Source organism: Myotis lucifugus, unplaced genomic scaffold (genome assembly GCF_000147115.1).
Source record: "Myotis lucifugus unplaced genomic scaffold, Myoluc2.0 scaffold_34, whole genome shotgun sequence".
Classification (NCBI taxonomy): domain Eukaryota; kingdom Metazoa; phylum Chordata; class Mammalia; order Chiroptera; family Vespertilionidae; genus Myotis; species Myotis lucifugus.
Genome location: NW_005871082.1, coordinates 773,526 through 792,979, shown reverse-complemented (window position 1 = coordinate 792,979; position 19,454 = coordinate 773,526). Strand labels below are relative to the sequence as shown.

The following is a 19,454-nucleotide window of genomic DNA, read 5'->3' as shown; positions in this document are numbered from 1 at the left end:
CTTCAAAGGGCGGCACGGGGGGCTCCCCCCGTCTTCTCCTCCGCTTCGAGGTCTCCTCTTCGGTGCCCGGAGGTGTGGGGGTGTGCCTCAAAGTCCGGGGTACTTTCCTCTCTTACGTTTGGGCCAGAAAATGCGGGCCGCCGTGCAGCGGAAGGCAGGGGGTGACTCCTCCGGACCCTGGAGGAACCGCTTAGGGGCTTCTTGATTCTCCCGAGGCGCTTCCCTCATGCCCTCGAGATGGAGGCTTCCTCTTGGAGCCCCGAAGCCCTCCTAGGAAGACCATCCCTGGGGGTTCTCGGGAGGCAAAAGAAAGTTAAGAGGCGGTCCCAGGCGGAAACGAAATTAGTCACTTCCTACCACATACCCTAACCCTTCTGCAAGCAAGACATTGGACCACCCACCTGGAAGTAAACGCGGTCGGGTGCCTCGAGAGCCTTAAGCTCATAGCCCGTGGTGAGACCTCATCCCCGACCCAGGTTGAGGTAGGTGGCCCCCTGGGCCCTTTGAGCAACAGTTCTGTCACCCAAGGGGGTTGTTTAACCTGGCGGTGACTTGTGATGACTCCATACGAATTAACCGAGGCTGAATCACCAAGCAAATCCAGGCAGTTCTGAAATATTTTGAAAAGTTCTCAGTTCAAGACTAATTATTAACCTTCCAATTCTCTGGATTGGCATAGTCTGCTGAAATGTGCTTTTAAAGACAAACTGGTTAAAAGGATGCAAGATCCGTGTTGCTGGAAGAGAGTGCTGTGATATTTGCAATTGTCTTTCGTACTTAAAAGTCTTGTTCAGATATTTAGGAGAACTTTTCCACCCCCAAAGGTAATCTGTTGCCTGTATTTGGCTTGTGACTGTGGCTTAATTTGGCTTTAACATAAATATCTGGCAGGCTCCTCCCCCAATCAGTAGATATTCTAGATAGGCCTGTTGCTGTTTGGTGTGAAACAGAAAATAAAACATTTCTCCAGGTCATGTTGAGAGAAGAAGACTATAAGAGTTGGGGAGAGGAAATACATACAAGAGACTTGACCGCCCCAGAATTTGTAAGGCATAAGGCAGTATCATACTAAATTCAAAAGATTTGTTTTCATTTTTTAAAATAATTAATTGTGTGAGAGAGGAAATGATAAGAGTGGGCTCATTATAAGCAGTGGGAGGAATTGTTTTCCTAGTCATGGCTAATAAGACAAAATTGTGGTATAGAATATAACAGGGAAACCTCACAGGAGGAGTCAGAAAATACATTGCAGGTGAATGAGTGGATTATTTATTATTTATTTATTTATCGATTAGTTTGTTGTCCCACCTATTTATGCATTCATTGGTTGATTCTTGTACGTGCCCTAACTGGGGCTTGAACCCACAACCTTGGGTGTATTGGAACGATGCTCTAACCAACTGAGCTACCCAGCCATGGCCCAGTGGGTTATTTAAAAGGGAAAAGGAAATCAAGAGAAAGGTATTCAGATTTTCGAGGTGTTTTGTGTTTAAGTGCTCTTTTCCCTTAACATAGGAGCTATGTTCTGATTTAGTAGTACATTAAATTTCTGCCTCCCATAATTCCTAACAACTGAGCATTAGTAAGCATAATGTTTCTTCAGAATTCATGACCAATATGATGAAGAAATAGCAAGTTGTTAAAATGAAACTTAAAAACCTGCCTGACTTTTCCTAATACATTTTAGGGGAAAATTCCTCTCAAAGCGCTATGGTGGTATTTGGAAGAATGCGCTAATGGAATACGCTAAACAATGTTTAGGGCTGCTTCTAGGAAGTCTTTCAGAAGTCTTTTTAAAACAAAGAATTTAAGTATATTGCTTTGTACACGAACATGAGAATATTTGTGTGAGTTTTTTTTCTTTCCTTTTAAGCAAAAGAGAGATTTTTGGTAACTTCATGAGAACAAGAATATCTTAAAAACACATTTTAGCCCGGCCAGCATGGCTCAGGGGTTGAGTGTCAATCTGTGAACCAGGAGGTCACGGTTTGATTCTCGGTCCGGGCACGTGACCAGGTTGTGGGCTCAGTCCCCCAGTGGGGGACTTGCAGGAGGCAGCTGATCAGTGATTTTCTCTCATCATTGATGTTTCTATCTCTCCCTCCCTCTTTGAAATCAATAAAAAATATATTTAAAAAAATATATATATATTAGTTAATCCCCACCTGAGGATATTTTTCCATTGATATATATATATATTTTTAGAGAGAGAGTGGAAGGGAAGGGGAGAGAGAGAGAGAGAAACATTGATGTGAGAGAGACACATCAATTGGTTGCCTCCCACAGGTGCCCCAACTAGGGCCTGGGACTAAGCCTACAACGGAAGTACGTGCCCTTGACTGGAATCGAACCTGGTACCCTTCAGTACACAGGCTGACACTCTATCCACTGAGCCAGACCAGGTAGGGCCTTAAAAATATTTAAGTTAGTTTTTGTTTTTCTTAAAGTGATATGCTACTGCTCTAACTCCGATCAGCAGTTTCTGGGGGTTATGTGTGCCATAAAAATACACATAAGATGTTAAATGCTGGGGACGTCTGTAATACTTTCAACAATAAAGATAAATTTTTAAAAAAGATGTTAAGTGCACAGGTGTGCATCATGCTCTTACTATAAATTTATAGTATAACATGTTTTTAAACCGAAGACGTAAGTTCATTTCCTCACATATTCCTACATTTGTCTTTTATGAGCAGAGAGGTTAGAAACTTCTAAGATTTCTTTGCATTCTCCAGAGTCTATGTTTCTGTGTTTGAAGGGATGAATGTGTAACTGGAACCCAAGGTGGGCTGCCTGCTGCCACAAAAACCAAACTCATTAGACAGATGCTGGTGAAAAAGAAAGGTTTTATTCAAGTGCCGGTCGCCTGAGGAGATAGGGGACTCTTGTTGCAAAGCCCATCTCAACGTCTCAGTGCAGGCAGAGTTTTTATAAGGAGGGTGAGGCAAAGTAGAACAAAGAAATCAAGGGAAGGGGGTTGAAGAATTCTCTGTGTGCAGTCCAGCACAGTCCATTCTAATAAGACCTTCAAAACTGCTCAAGTGATAGTCTAGTGTGGGTCATCCTGGTTCTTCGTTTGAAGGTCAGCAAATCTTCTGGAACTGGGATGACTGAAGGTCGGAATTGGTAACTTCTGAAGTTAGTTCCTAGGATTCTTATACAAATGTAGTTTATTTACAAGCTACATATTAGTCAGAATCAGCATTTACAGGAACAATATCAGAAAAATAGTGGGGTGGGTTACAAATGTACAGATGCTCAACTTACAATGGGGTCACCAGTTGACGTCACCCAGGGGGTTTTTTTTGGTGATAGCTGTGAGATAATAGGAAATACAGGGTGTGAGAAAAATGTACATACACGATCTAGATTTGCCATTGGCATCTGAAGTTGAGGGATGGGAGATAGTCTTATGGGACTGAGCCCTTAACCAGTGGGATGTGATGATATCTCCAGGTGAATAGCATTAGAATTAATTGTAAGACACTGAACTGTTGTCGAAGTGTTGCTTGTTGGTGTGGAAGCACACACGGTTATTGCTCCCCATTCTGATGTCAGAAGTGTTGTGATTGTGGTAACACATTAGTGGGAATAAATGAGAAACATCACAGGAGTGCTGGGTGTTAGGTTTTTTCTTTACAGTAGCCATCCTCATGAGCGTAGACATTACTGTTTTGTTTTTTTAAATGTTTTTATTAGAGAGGAAGGGAGAGGGACAGAAGAAGAGAGAAACATCGATGTAAGAAACATTGACCCACTGCCTCCTGCATGCCCCTCATCAGGGACTGAGCCCGAAACCAGTGACCTTTTGGTGCACAGGATGACACTCAACTAACTGAGCCACATGGCCCAGGACGATATTACTGTATCACTGTTTTTTAATGATAACAGTAGACAGAGTTTTCACAAGGAAGGGTAGCAGTAAAGCAGTAATTTTTCCTCCCTGCCATTCAGAGGAATGAGAGGAGGGTCAGCCTTTATTGGAGGTAAAGAGTTCAATTAGCATTAGGGAAATTTTGAAAGAGAATTGGAAGCTTTGGTAGAATTAGAGCTGGAAGGACCTTTGGGGGGTTATGTAGTTCAGTCCCTTTATCTCTTTGTAGGACTTTATTAAAACTAATCTTAATAGATGATTCCATCCTATTTTTAAAGACCTCTGGAGGATTTGCAGCAAATTTTCTCATCAGCATGTTACAGTATTCAGTGATCTTAATTTCCAAGAGTTGGGTGTGTTTTTTTAAAGCTCCTTGTTAATGGCACTTTTTTTTTAGATCTTTAATTTCTTTATAGAACCTTGTGAGATGTTCCTTAATTAGTAAGTATAGAAGGAAAAAAAATTATCTGCTTTTGAGACAGTTTTGAACCTAACTTTATTTTCTTTAGTAGTAATTTTAATGAAATATTAGAAGGATGATAGCCTTTTAGCCACCAAAATAAATAAGATTCTAAAGGAGGAATTGGGGTACAAGTTATGTTCTTATTTAAATAATAAGCCAGGAGAAATAGGAAGAACAAAATGCTGGTCCTGCTACTTATATGGTTCTTAGAAGGCTACAAATGAATAACTAATGAAGGGTGGTTTACTAAATAGCTACTAGCTTTTGTTTCCACTTAATAGAAACTGTAACTCTGAAAATAAGTTATGAGACAAGAACAGGAGGAGTAGCTAGAATGTCCAGTATACCTGTTCAGGTTTCCCAGGGCCTGATGAGACACTGGAAGACCTCAAGGCTTTGCAAAAATGTTGTAACTGTTTACTACTTGTGGGACTGAATTATTGTTTCAAATGTTTTTGTTCCGACAGGAAGAGCGTTTCTATCTGGATCTGAAAGATTCCAGAGTCATTTGAAGTACTCAGAAATTCTCTAATAAAAATTCTTGAGAGCCCTGACCGGTTTGGCTCAGTGGATAGAGCATCGGCCTGGGGACTGAAGGGTCCCAGGTTCGATTCCGGTCAAGGGCATGTACCTTGGTTGCGGGCATATCCCCAGTGGGGGGTGTGCAGGAAGCAGCTGATCAATGTTTCTCTCTCATCGATGTTTCTGGCTCTCTATCCCTCTCCCTTCCTCTCTGTAGAAAATCAATAAAATATATTTAAAAAAAATTCTTGAGAAATGAGACCAGTAGTACGTTAGAACTTGGATATTCAGGGAAGGCAGACTTGCCCGATTTTTAAGGTTGGCCTAGGTGCCCTAGGAACTTCCTAGTGCTCTGAGCAAGACAGTTAATTGGTTGAGATTCAATTAGATTCATTTTTTGAAAGAAAGAAGCAGTGTTTATTGGCAGAATAGGCAATTGAAAGGGATGGGTAGAGGCTGTGTTTGCATTCTGAGTGGGTGTGCCTTCTTTGATTAAATACATGGTTTGTGGCCTCAAAAGTCAGTTGGCTTCTGAATAGCTTCTAAGAAGGCTTTAATAATGTAGTTTGGATTTTGTGACTGATTAGGCAAATAAGCCTTTTGCTCTTGACTCATTTAATTTCAGAAAATTTAGCTTATTTTTGTTGTCTTTAAGATTACCTTCAAGACCCATTATGAATGTTAAAGTGGGTATTTTTTTCTTGTATTTTAAAATAATTTTTGCTTCTGACTTGAAATAATGCACGTGTACCATAGAGCCCTAAATATTGGCCGAAACCGGTTTGGCTCAGTGGATAGAGCGTCGGCCTGTGGACTGAAAGGTCCCAGGTTCGATTCCGGTCAAGGGCATGTACCTGGGTTGCGGGCTCATCCCCAGTGGGAGATGTGCAGGAGGCAGCTGGTCGATGTTTCTCTCTCATCGATATTTCTAACTCTCTATCTCTCTCCCTTCCTCTCTGTAAAAAATCAATAAAATATATTAAAAAAAAAAAAATATTGGGATACCCCTGTGTTGGGGGTTCATTTTTAAATACGGTTTGTTGTAAATCAGTATGCTTTCTGAAATAAGCATGCAATTCAATAGAAAATGGGCAAAAGATAGGAATTGGCAATTCGCAGGAAAAAAATTGATTGAAAAATAAATATATGAATATGTTCATTCTCACTAGTTCTTGAGTTACTGTAAGTTAAAACAGTGAGATAATGTTTTCATCTTTTCCAATTTGAAAGCTATTAAAATATGACAGTATTAAATGTTGACAAAATTTTAGCAATGGGAACGTGTATGTGGGTGCTCTTACTATAAAATGGTACAATTGCTTTGGAGAACAGTTTCTAGAAAAGTTGAGATATGCATATTTATAATGATTGTTCTAATAAGTCTCTATGTAGATATATATGATAGCAGAGGTTTTCAAATCTTTTTATTTCAACCCACACCAAGAAATAACATTTTTATATCACAACCCAGTGCACCCATAATGTATGTATATTTTATGTGCTTTACATATTTTATGTCCACATACATATATAACTGAAAGAAAGGTTTCACAAATCATTGTTTACCCATGCAACACTGATCATCTGATCGTCTTTATTCTGTGCTACTCAATGAAAGTTTTGAACTGAAAGTTTAAAATACGCTGATCACAAACCAGTAAATTGAGATCATGAACCACCGGTTGGCTGTAACCCACAGTTTGAACACTGCTAGGGCTGCCATAACAAAGTACCACAGAGTAGGTGTCTTAAACAACAAAAATGTGTTTTCTCATAGTTGTGGGGACTGTCTGAGAGAAGGTTTGGTCAAGGTTGGTTTCTTCTAATACCTCTCTCCTTGACTTGTAGATGAGCCTCTTCTCCCTGGATCCTTACATGGTCTTCCCTCTGTGCCCAAATTGCTTCTTTTAAGGACACTAGTCATTGGATTAGGACCTACCCTAATGACCTCATTTTAATGTGATTGTCTCTTTAAAAACCTTATCTCCAAATATAGTCACATTTTGATGTATTGGGGTTAGAACTTAAGCATATGAATTTGGGGGGGGGGGGTCAGTCAGTTCAGCCCATATATTAATGTTTCCCCAACAGATTCTGCTCATGGCCACAGCAGACATATTTAAGAATGTTTACTGTAAAAATATTTTAAAAATCAACAAGCCCAACTGGTGTGGCTCAGTGATTGAGCATTGACCTATGAACCAGGAGGTCAGGGCACATGCTGGGTTGTGGGCTCGATCTCCAGTGTGGGGCGTGCAGGAGGCAGCCCATCAATGATTCTCATCATTGATGTTTCTCTCCCTCTCCCTTCTTCTCTGAAATCAATAAAAATATTTTTTAAATACATTTTTTAATTGATTTCAGAGAGGAAGGGAGAGGGAGATAGAAACATAAATGATGAGAGAGAATCATCACCCCACACTGGATATCAAGCCCGCAACCCAAGCATGTGCCCTTGACCAGAATCGAATCTGGGACCCTTCAGTCCTCAGGCCAACACGCTATCCACTGAGCCAAACCGGCTGCTAGGGCAATAAAAATATTTTTTAAAAAATCAGCAAAGACACTGTATGGCGTAGTCATACAATATAATACTAGATAGCAGTGAAAAGTTGAATCGTGTCTATATTATGAACTTGGGTAAATCTTAGGTACATACTGTTAAAAGTTGCAGAGAGATACATACAGAATAATGTGATTTTAAGGATTAAAAACATGCAGGACAATTATTCATGGCTATGTATTTATATAGTAAAGGTATTTTTAAAATTCATGGGAATGATAAACACCAAATTAAGGGTAGCTTTTATACTTATAGCGAAGTGAAATAACACTTCCCCAGGGCAAATTTCTTAAAAGGACAAATTTCATGTGGCTCTCCCATACCTCCCTGACTTCTTATCCTGCCAGGTCACTCCGCTCCAGCCAAGCTGGCCTTTCTGCTCTTCCCTGAACACATCAAGCATGCCTGCCTCAAGGCTTTTGTCCTTTTTATTTTGGCCTGAAAAATATTTTTTCCTTAGTTCGTTTCTCCAATCCATATAGGTCCCTTACATCCTTCAGACAGCTTATCCCTGTCTAAAATGCTCTTTTATTACTGTATTTTTCTAGTTATAGCATTTATAATTGCCTGATATTAAATTATGTATCTTTTTGCTTATTTATTGTCTGCCTCTCTCACCAGAATGTATGCATCAGATAATGCCTACCTTATAATAGGGGCTCAATGAGTATTAATGGAGTAAATGAATGAGTGAAAGAATGAATGGTAACTTCGATGTTTTATTTAATGGAAAAATAAGATCTAAAGCATATAAGCTAGTTGATAAATCTAGGTGTTGAGTATGTTTTTATCTCTATTTAAAAAAATTAATTATAGTATGGTATTTCATATGTGCTTGCTTGTTGATGAAAACCAGTTTCCCAAAATAATATTATAAACATACTAGAAGCCCTATGCATGAAATTTGTGCAAGGGGCTCGGCCCTTGCAGCCACAGAGGCTGTCTTGGCTCTCAGCCCCGGCTTCGTCTGGAAGGTCATTCGGCTGTCTGGTCTAATTAGCATATTATGCTTTTATTATTATACTAGTAGATAGGAGAAATAGGTTGTGCCAGTAAAGAAACTCATAGCATAACTTTTAGTGTTCTAGGTTTACAGGTGGTTAAAAATAATAGGGGCTTACTGAAAATTCTTGCTAGGAAGGGTGACCGCTCATGAGGAGGAGTGGGAAGTGGTCAGTGACATTCCTAATAGTCTGGAAATGGCACGGACACACTCCAGTTTATATAATCACCTTTCCATTAGCTCTTCTAAGGAGCAGCATGGCCAGTAGTCACTTCTGCAGCACCCCTTCCAATAGTCTTACAAGGGGTGTAAGCTGTGAGATGCTGGTTGGTGCTTCAAAGGAAAGGAAACCTGTTAGCTTTGACTTTCTGCCTTGCCACCCTTTCTCACCTTGACTTGGAATGTCAAGAAGCTGGGCTGAGAAACCTGGCCTGTGATCACTGATTAGACTGTAATAGAACTACCTGTGGAGACTCCTGCTGTATGTGCTAAAGGTAATTAATATCTTTACCACCTCCTACATAAGTATGGCTTGTGTATAGGCAAAGGAAGCAGTACATCTAAATTAGTTCTGGTTTCCTAAAAACAGACTTTTTTTTAACAGAGGAAACTCATATACCATCATTTATCTCCATTCTAGGATAGCAAGTAATATGAATAGCAAAAACTGCTAATTATATGAATAGAAAAATTAAGCATGAAGGGTGAGTTTAAAATGAAATTCTAATATTAAGCCACTGATGATTTTAAAACAATCAGATTAAGTTGTAATATCTCTGATATAATCAAGGGAAATTTTGATTAATAGAAAATCTCAGGAATGAGATTAAGAAATGCCAATAAATGGAAAAGGTAAAGACTTGAATTCTAGTCCCAACTTTGAATTTAACTTTTTTGTGACTAGACAAATTGCTTAATCTCCTTTCCTTGATTTTGCCATTTCATGTGAAGAGGAAAAGTGAGCCAACTTGAGAATCACTTATAAAAAAAGGCTTCTCAAGTTGTGTACATTTTTCATTTAAATATAAATCCCTTTAGTCAGTATTCTTTAAAATAGTTTTTGTTATTCTCTTATCTCAAAAGCCATGTAGCATATTTGAAAGTAGCTAAAAAATGGATCTTGAAAGTTCTCATCATAAGAAAAAAATATGTAACTATGTATGCATGATGTTATCTGGACTTTTGTGGTAATCATTTTGCAATACAGTATGCAAATATATCAAATCATGTGTTATACACCTGAAACTAATATGTTGTTATATGTCAATTATACCTCAATAAAAAATACCCCACAAAAATGTTGATTTTTGCATCGTTTTGCTCTCTTAAAAAAACTGCAGACTTCTTGAAGACAAGGATTATCTTTTACTTGTATCAACTACAGAGCACAGTTCTTGACATATATAGAGAAATGAAATATTTTTGAATGAGTGAAAAAGAAAGATAATTATGATGATTTTGAGCTCCTTGATAGAATGAAACTCTGGGTTCCTAGGAGAGACTTTGATGTATGAAAATTATTTTTGCAGCTTGGGAAATGTTAAAAAATTAAATGGGAGGAATCTCCACTTCTTGGCATGTGAAATTAAAGGGAGGAAGGGAAGATCAAGTTGAGAGAGATTTCCCAAGGCTAGCAATGCTGAAATAGTGAGAGGTGAATGTGTAGACTACTGTACACTGTGCCCTCTCTCTTTTTCAGTCATATTCGTATTCCCTCCCTGCCTACTAGGAAAGCAGAAGCTTTTGATTGCTGGACAGTATGAATAAAAGACCTGCAGAGACTAAAGTCAGTGTTTTGTTTTGTTTTTTCAGCTTTTGCCCTCTGAGGTAGATACAGTAAGGGCTAAGCCAGGGGTGGGCAAACTTTTTGACTTGAGGGCCACAATGGGTTCTTAAACTGGACCGGAGGGCCGGAACAAAAGCATGGATGGAGTGTTTGTGTGAACTAATATAAATTCAAAGTAAACATCATTACACAAAAGGGTACGGTCTTTTTTTTTTTTTAGTTTTATTCATTTCAAAGGGCTAAGCACTGCTATCTAACCAGAGGTAGAACAGGGTGGGGCTGGGCTGAAGTTTTGGGTAGATTCATCTACTCTAGTGAGCACAGTGCCTCAAGGGTGGGATCCATTGTGTGTTTGTTGGGAGCCCTCCCTGTAGTATGTATGACTTTATCGCCTAAGCATTGTGAGATTGTGGTGAGTTTCAAGTCACCTTTCTAGTGCAGCCCTCTAGCTTCTCTAGAATTGTGTAAATGTCCTGTGCAGAAATTTGGCCATGTGTTGGTGTTCATCTAGAATTCAGTCATACCAACTTGTACAGCTACCGTAAGCTCCGCTGGTTTTTATTCCTCTTGGTAGAGTGCTTCTGCCTATGGCAAGCCCAATTATGATCAGTTCATGCTCAAACCCTGCAAATACCACTAGGAAAGAAAATGGCTAGCAATTTCAGCTTACCAAGAAAAGGCTCTTTCATCTTTGGAATTTTAGTTCATCATGTGCTCTTTACTTTGCATTGAAGACAACTCTACAGTGTTATTAAAATTGTTTCTTTTTCTGCCTTGCTGGTGTTGCTCAGTGGTTGACCCATGAACTAAGAGGTCACCAGTTTGATTCCTGGTCAGGGCACAGGCCCTGATTCTGGCTCGGTCCCTCGCAGGGAGTGTGTAGGAGGCAGCTGATCAATGTTTCTCTCTCATTGATGTTTCCATCTCTCTATCCCTTTCCCTTCCTCTCTCTCAAATCAATAAAAACCTATTTAAAAAAATGTTTCTTGTTTTGAGTAATCTGTAGTTTTATCTAGTTCTATGTAAGTGATGGCTTGCCTCTAACTTTTAACTCCAACCTGGAAGCGGATGTCTCAATATTGGTTTTTGATTTTTTTGGTTTTGTTTATATAAGTGGCATAAAAATAAAGTTGTCAAAACAAACTGATATTTACAGAGAACAAACTGATGGTTGCCAGATGGAAGGGGTATTGGGATGAGCGAAAAGGGTGAAAGGGATTAAGTATAAATTGCCAGTTGTAAAGAAAAGTACGGCATAGGGAATATAGTCAACTAGTGACCCGGTGTACGAAATTTGTGCACATTAAAAGGGAATTAACTAGAGGAAATATTTTAATATTGCTGTTTGCCTTTTCTCTATAATAGAAGTGTCAGAGATGAAACAAAATTAGTAAGATGTATGTGAAAATCTTCCTCCTGTCAGAGTCTGGGGTGCGCCACGGGAATGAGAGTCAAGTCCCCATCCACCCATGTGCGCCTTGAAATCGCGCTAGACCCAGACCCGGCCGGCCCCACCTCCATTGGGCTAGATCCAGACCTGGCTGGCCCCACCCCTGTCAAGCCCCGCCGGTTGGGGGCACGGCCTCAGGTTGCCTGGCTCGGTGCCGGGACGGGGGCGCGGCCTGAGGTCGCCTGGGCCGGGGGTTGTACTTTGAGGTCCCCTGTCAAGCCCCACCAGGCGGGGGGTGCAGCCTCAGGTCCCCCGGCCCGGGGTGAGGTGCGTGGCCTGAGGTCCCCTGGCCAGGGGAGGGGGCACGCCTTGAGGTCCCCTGTCAAGCCCTGCTGTGCAGGGGGCGGAGCCTGAGGACCCCCAGCCTGGCGCCCGGGTGGGGGGGTGCAGCCTGAGGTCCCCTGTCAAGCCCCACCAGTCGGGGGGTGTGGCCTCAGGTCCCTGCTGATTGCTTGTTAAAGGCTCGTTATGGGAAGTCGGCCTCCGCTATGGGCGCAGCCATCTTGTTTTACGGAATCCCTACCTCTGCTGTGGGTGCAGCCATCTTGACCATTATGGCGTGATGGTCAATTTGCATATTTCCTCTTTATTAAATGGGCTAATATTGTGATTATATATATATATATATATATATATATATATAATTTCAGAAGGTTACTAGATTTATCAGGTGATCACTTCATAAGGTATATAAATATCTAATTGCAATATTATATACCTGAACCTAATATAATATTGTATATCAATTGTAATTGAAAAATAAATTTTTAAAGAAAATAAAAACATCTTCCTTTTTAAAAAATATATATATTTTATTGATTTTTTACAGAGAGGGAGGGAGAGGGATAGAGAGAAACATTGATCAGCTGCCTCCTGCACACTCCCTACTGAGGATGTGCCCGCAACCAAGGTACATGCCCTTGACCGGAATCGAGCCTAGGACCCTTCAGTCTGCAGGCTGATGCTCTATCCACTGAGCCAAACCCGTTAGGACAAAACATCTTCCTTTTGGAAGAAAATTAAGTTCATCAAGATATAAATTATTATTATTATTATTTTTTGTAAAGTCTGGATGTAGATAAGTAGTCCTAGGTAGGTAGGTTATCAGGTATGTTCTGTTATTCTGCAGTATTTTAGCATTTTGTCTTCATTAGCATCTGATTCTTCAGCCACATCTATATTCCAGGCCATAGGCAGAGGGAAAGAAAAGTGGAGGGAAAGCAATTTCTTTCTTAGAGGATGTAATCCAGCACTGGTATCCATCACCATGTTCACTTCCTGTTGGCCAGAATTTCATAGCATGGCTACTTCTAGCTACAAGAGAGACTGGGAATTAAGCTTGTAGTTGGGTGGCCATGTACCCAGCTGAAACAGATTTGGTTACTAAAGGGAAGATAGGGAGAATCTATACAGGGGGCACTTAATGGTCTCTGCCACAGTATGGGATGAGAAGTTCTAACTAGAGTTATTTTTTCAAATAGTCAGTTTTCCTAAAGTCTTGTATTAAATAATTGAATACTTCCCTTTTTGTTTGTGATTGTTCTTGCCATGAAAGAGTTAGTCTTGTTTAATGGTTATGAGCATTTTCTCTGTAGTTGGACACTGTCTAAATTAATGTTATGAGCATGTTCTCTGTAGTTAGACACTTTAAATTTTGATTTGTGGTCTTCTGTTGCCCTTTTTTAAATACTAGCTCTTTTTTTTTTTTTTTTTTTGGTTTGTCTTCATGTGTATTAATGATAATCTGAGAAGTAATTGGTTATAGCAGGCAGTTAGATTCTGATGTCCATCTATATATATAAAAAGCCAGTGTAACGCCAGAATGACCGAACGACCGGTCGCTCCTGACCACTAGGGGGTAGACACTCAATGCAGTCGCTGTGAGGTGCATTGACCACCTCTCAGTCCCTTCCCCCAGCCCACAGGCTCCCATTGCTGGATGGCCAATGGGAACCACGGGAACAGGACTGGGTGGCAGCAGAGCGGAACTGGGGACTGGACTCGCGGGGCAGCAGCAATGTCGTGGAGGGTTGCAGGGCAGCGGCAGCGTCGCGGCGGCAGCGATCAGCTTCGAAGAGCGTTTCAGGGCAATGGACATGGCCCTGATCACAGGCCTAGGGACCCTACACACACGATTTTGTGTGCTGGGCCTCTAGTTATATATAATGAAGTACCTACTAATAATTTTGAACCAGGCATCCCTTATCCTAGAGAAGATAGTAAACAGTGTCCCAAATATACAACATTGACGAGGTTGGGAACCATTTGAAAAAAAAATGACTGAGCCCTAAAAGTTTCAGGCAATGTTAACATATAAATACACAGTGTCATAGCTGGTTTAGCTCAGTGGATAGAGCATTGGCCTGCAGACCAAAGGGTCCCGGGTTCGATTCTGGCCAAGGGCACATACCTCATTAGGCTCCTCCCCCAGCCTGGGCCCTGGTCGGGGCTCGTGCAGGAGGCAATCAATTGATGTGTTTCTCTCAATTGATATTTCTCTCTGTCTTTCCCTCTCTCCCTCTCTCTATAAAAATCAATGGGAAAATATCCTTAGGTGAGGATAAAAAAACAAAAACACCCAGTAAGGGTAGAAAAGAAGTTCTAAGAGATTTTAATATAGAATCGGTATCAGATTTCTTTCAGTTGATAACAGCAGAATCTGACTCTAGCTAAACAAAAAGGTGATTTATTTCAAGGATGATAGATATGCAAAAAACCAAACAAACCAAAAAACAGAATGGGGAGGAATTGATGAACAACTAAGTCTCAGAAAATCACAAGTGCAAGAAATGTTACAGCGACTGGGACCTTAGTGGCAGGAGTTTATGGACCTTTTCCTCCGGGATGTTGGTGCAGTGTCTTCAGATTCTTACCCCATTGAAATTTCCAGTCCCATGAGAAGGGTGTGTTGGGTTTATTTTGGCTTACCCTTTGTCAGTCAGTTATGACCCAGGAAATACAGTCATATTGCACAGATGTGACCACCAGGGGGACCACCCCTGTGTATCAGGGCATATTTCCAAAGAAGGAAAATTGATGTCAACCGGGTTGTCTCTCCAACTCGTGTTTTTTACAAACCTCTGTGGAGTGTGTGGAGGGCTGAGTGGAGGGCATGGTGCTATAGGCCCAGAACACATTAGAGGCAGAAGAGAGTGCTAATGGATGCAGAATTTGCAGCAGAGCTGCACTGGTACTCACTTCCTAACTATTATATTGTTTGTTATACCATGAGGCTTACCTAGGGGTAGGAAAGTGCTACAGAGGAGATCTGGGTGGCAAGTGAAAGTGGTCACACCCATGCACAGTGCACAGGATGCCACTGAACTGAAATGTCCCCCAGTGCACATATACTTTGAGGCCCCCATTTTGGGGTCTTCAGTGGGAAAATAGTAAGTCAAAATACGAATTTGTTTACAGATAGCTTTGGAAGAACTTTTTCTTTTTTAATATTTTTATTGATTTCAGAGAAGCATGGAGAGGGAGAAAGATAGAAACATCAGTGATGAGAGAGAATCACTGATCGGCTGCCTCCTGCACACCCCCTATTGGGGATTGAGCCCGCAACCCTGGCATGTGCCCTGACCAGGAATTGAACCGTGACCTCCTGGTTCATAGGTTGATGCTCAACCACTGAGCATACCAGCTGGGCAATTTTGGAGCACTTTTCAGTGCATTCTATATGACATACTTATTGACAAAATTAGGGAATTTATCCTGTTTGCAAGAAAAAAAAGTGTGCTCCCTACTTTTCAAAATTTGCCTGCTCAAAAAAGAAGACTCTTCTGAAAATATATGTTCAAGACATGGAATAGCTTGTGTGACAAGCACAAAGCTCCAAACTATTTTCTCTAGTATGTATGGTATGCAGTAGGGAGAGACTAAAACATTGCAGTAAAATTCCAAGAAAAGACCATTTCAGCAAAACTTCTTCTAAGGAATAGCAGGCTATACCACTGGGAATGAATAGGGTTTGTTTACTGGAAAATGCATAGTAACAGCCCTTTGATTGTTGAAGAATAATGGATATTTCATATTGAACATTTAACTTTTTTTATATAATGTTCCAAATTGTCCACCAGGTGGGCAGTGTCTGTGGTGATGGGGCAGGCTCAGTCATCCTACTGCCACATTCAGCAGGAATGTTTATTTGCTTTAAACAAAGATGCGTATGTGGTTTTTGTATTCATATCAGAAATTTACACTGTTTCCCAATAATTACTTCCTCATTGTTGTATAATTACATAGTTACTCTGTGTACTTTCATGGGATTCATATATATATATAATTTTCACTGATTTCAGAGAGGAAGGGAGAAAGAGGCTAGAAACATCAGTGATGAGAGAGAATCATTGATAGGCTGCCTCCTGCACGCACCCCCCCTCCCCCAATGGGGATTGAGCCTGCAACTTGGTCGTGTGCCCCTGACCAGAATCAAACCCAGGACCTTTCAGTCCTCAGGCCAATGCTCCATCCACTGAGCCAAACCAGCTAGGGCCTTTCATGGGATTCTTGAAACCTCTGCTCAGGATCATTCAGTCCAAGTCAGTTTACAGTGTAATCAAAACATCTCTTTTTCTTTTCTGAAACTAAGAATGCAACACATGATCCAGGACTTACTTTTTTCCTATTAGCTTTTTATTTTAAAATTTTTAAAATAATTTATTGATTAATTCCTTTATTGATTTTTGAGAGGAGGAGAGAGGGAAGGAGGGGGAGAGAGAGAGAGAGTGAGAGAGACTAAAACTTGTTCCACCCATCCATTCACTGGTTGACTCCTGTATGTGGCCTGATATATATATGCACTGTATGTGACATCCGGTGTATGGGGATGACACTGCAATCCACTGAGCTACCCAGCCAGGGTGATCCAGGACTTTCTTTTGTTGTAAAGGACATCATTAGGACAATTGGCAAAATTTGAATTAAGAATGTAGACTAGTTATTAGTATTCTATCAATTTTCTGATGTTGATAATTGTTCTGTAGTTATGTAAGAGAATGTGTTGAAGACATACACACTGAAGTATTAAAAGGTACTGGTATATGCCCTAACCGGTTTGGCTCAGTGGATAGAGAGTCGGCCTGTGGACTAAAGGGTCCCAGGTTCGATTCCAGTCAAGGGCATGTACCTGTTGCAGGCACATCCCCAATAGGGGGTGTGCAGTAGGCAGCTGATAGATGTTTCTCTTTCTCTCATCGATGTTTCTAACTCTCGTATCCCTCTCCCTTCCTCTCTGTAAAAAAATCAATAAAATATATATATTTTTAAAAAGGTACTGGTATATTTACACAATGGAATACTGTGTGGCTGTAAAAAAGAAGGATCTCTTACCCTTTGAGACAGCATGGAGGGATCTGGAGAGTATTATGCTAAGTGAAATAAGCCAGTCAGAGAAAGACATAATCTCACTTATATGTGGAATTTAATGAACAAAATAAACTGACAAACAAAATATATCCAGAGACATTGAAGCATGCAACAGACTGACATATTTCAGAGGGGGCGGGTGGGAAGAGTTTAACCAAAGAACATATATGCATATATGCATAACCCATGGAGATAGACAATAATATGGTGAATGCCTGGGGAGGGGGGCGGGAGTGGGATGGAGGGGATCAATGGGGGGGAAAAGGGGGCACATCTATAATACTTTCAACAATAAAGATAAATTTTAAAAAATAAATAAGCCATTGCGGGTGTTGTTCAGTGGTTAGAGTGTTGGCCTGCACACCAGAAGGTCTTGGGTTCAATTCCCTGGTCAGGGCGACTGCAGGAGGCAGCCAGTCAATGTGTCTCTCTTGCGTCAGTGTTTCCCTGTCTGCCTCTCTCTCCCTCCCTCCCTTCTACTCTCGCTGAAAAAAACAATGTAAAAGATATCCTCAGGTAAGGATTAACCGAAAATAAAAACAAAATAAAATAAATAAATGGTAAAGGTACATACCCTGGCTGGTGTTTTTCAATGGTTAGAGTGTCCGCCTGCTCACCGGAGGGTCTTGGATTCAATTCCCTGTCAAGGGCATCTACCTGGCTTGCAGGTTTGATCCTCTCCCCATGTTGGGCTCGGGTGGGTGCGGGAGGCAACCAATCCATGTGCCTCTTCCACATTGATGTTTCTCTCTTCTCTCTCCCTCTTCCCCCGCCCTTCCATTCTCTTTCGAAAAAGCAATGGAAAAAATATCCTCACTCCCTGGATGAGGATTAAAAATAATAATAATAAAATAGTAAAAGGTAAAGGTACATTATAACTGCAACTCACTCGCAAATGGTTCATGAAGAAAATTCTCCATCATTCTCTTTACACATGTGCTCATGCACAAACATGGTTATTTTTTCCTAAACCAATTGGAAGTACGTTGTATGCATTTGTTTACCTGTCTTTCTTCAGGCTGCCAGAACCAAAATACCATAGACTGGGTGGCTTAAACAACAGACATTTATTTCTTCTGATTCTGGAGGCCAGGAAGTCCAAGAATCAAGACTTGATTCTTGGTGAGGGTCCTCTTCTTGGCTTGTAGAGGTCCTTTTATAGCGAGCTCACATGGCCTTTCCTCAGTGGAGATCTGTGCTTATTCTTCTTATGAGGGCTTTAATATTATGACATAATTTGAACCTAATCTAAACCTAATTATCTCCCAAGGGCCTCACCTTCAAATATCATCACATTTGGTGGAGGAGACACAAACATTCATCCTATAACATTTTGCCCATGGGTTCCCCCAAATCATGTCCTTCTTGCACGCAAAATAGATTAATTCCATCCTAACAGCACCAAAAGTATTAACTCATTCCAGCATCATCTCAAGTCTAAAATTCAAAGCCTTATCTAAATATCGTCTAAATCTGATATGAATGAGACTCAAGATAATTCATGCTGCGACAGATTTCCTGTCCAGCTGTGAACCTGTGAAACATACAAGTTATGTGCTTCCAAAATACTATGGTCGGACAGGCAGCAGATAGGCATTTTTGTTCCAAAAAGGAGAAATTAGAGGAGAAAAAAGGAGTCACAGCTTCCAACAAGTCCAAAATTTAGCAAGGTAAATTTCATGAGATCTTAAGGCTCAAGAATAATCCTTTTAGGTTTAGTGCTCAATGCTCTGCCCTCTGGACCTATTGGAGTATGGAGGTCATGTGTTGTCCCTGGCCTTCCCAATCCCCCATGCTCCAGGCTGTCACTCTTGAGTCTCTGAACTGTTGAATCTGAGGCAATTCCTCCTAGAACAAGATTATCTCTGAATCACCTTTGCAGCCATTGTTTTGTTGTTGTTAATCCTTACCTGAGGATATTTTTACCATTGACTTTTTTTAGAGAGTGGAAGGGAGGGAGAGGGAAGAGAGAGACATTGATGTGAGAGAGACAAAGTGATCGGTTGCCTCCCCTACGTACCCGACTGGGGCAGGGGATCAAATCAGTCACCCCGGTATGTGCCCCTGACCCCTGACCAGGAATGGAACCCATGACCCTTTGGTACATGGGTCAACATTCTAACCAGTGAGTAACACTGGCCAGGGCTGGAGTCATTATTTTCTTTTCTTGAAAATAGTGCACATTCACAGCCAAAATAGCTCTATGGTCCAGTGCTGTAGGACTTAAGAATTCCTAGCAACCCTTTACCTGTAGCACTTGGTATGGAGCATCGGACAGTTCCACAAGGCTTGTTTTCAGATATACAACAGTCTTCTCTCTTCTACCATTTTCTTCATCTTCAGAGGTAACTAATTTATATTTTAGCAGATTCTTTTGAAGTTTGGCTCCATAATCTAACATGCTTATATTACTGCTTCTTGACTTT

At 40.8% G+C, this 19,454-nt stretch overlaps 1 protein-coding gene across 2 annotated transcripts in view; it reads left to right on the top strand.

Moving 5' to 3' along the window:
• The window catches only part of SPTLC2 (serine palmitoyltransferase long chain base subunit 2), a 92,538-nt gene that overhangs the window by 501 nt on the left and 72,583 nt on the right, over window positions 1-19,454 (top strand). The gene's annotated exons all lie outside the window — the stretch shown is intronic.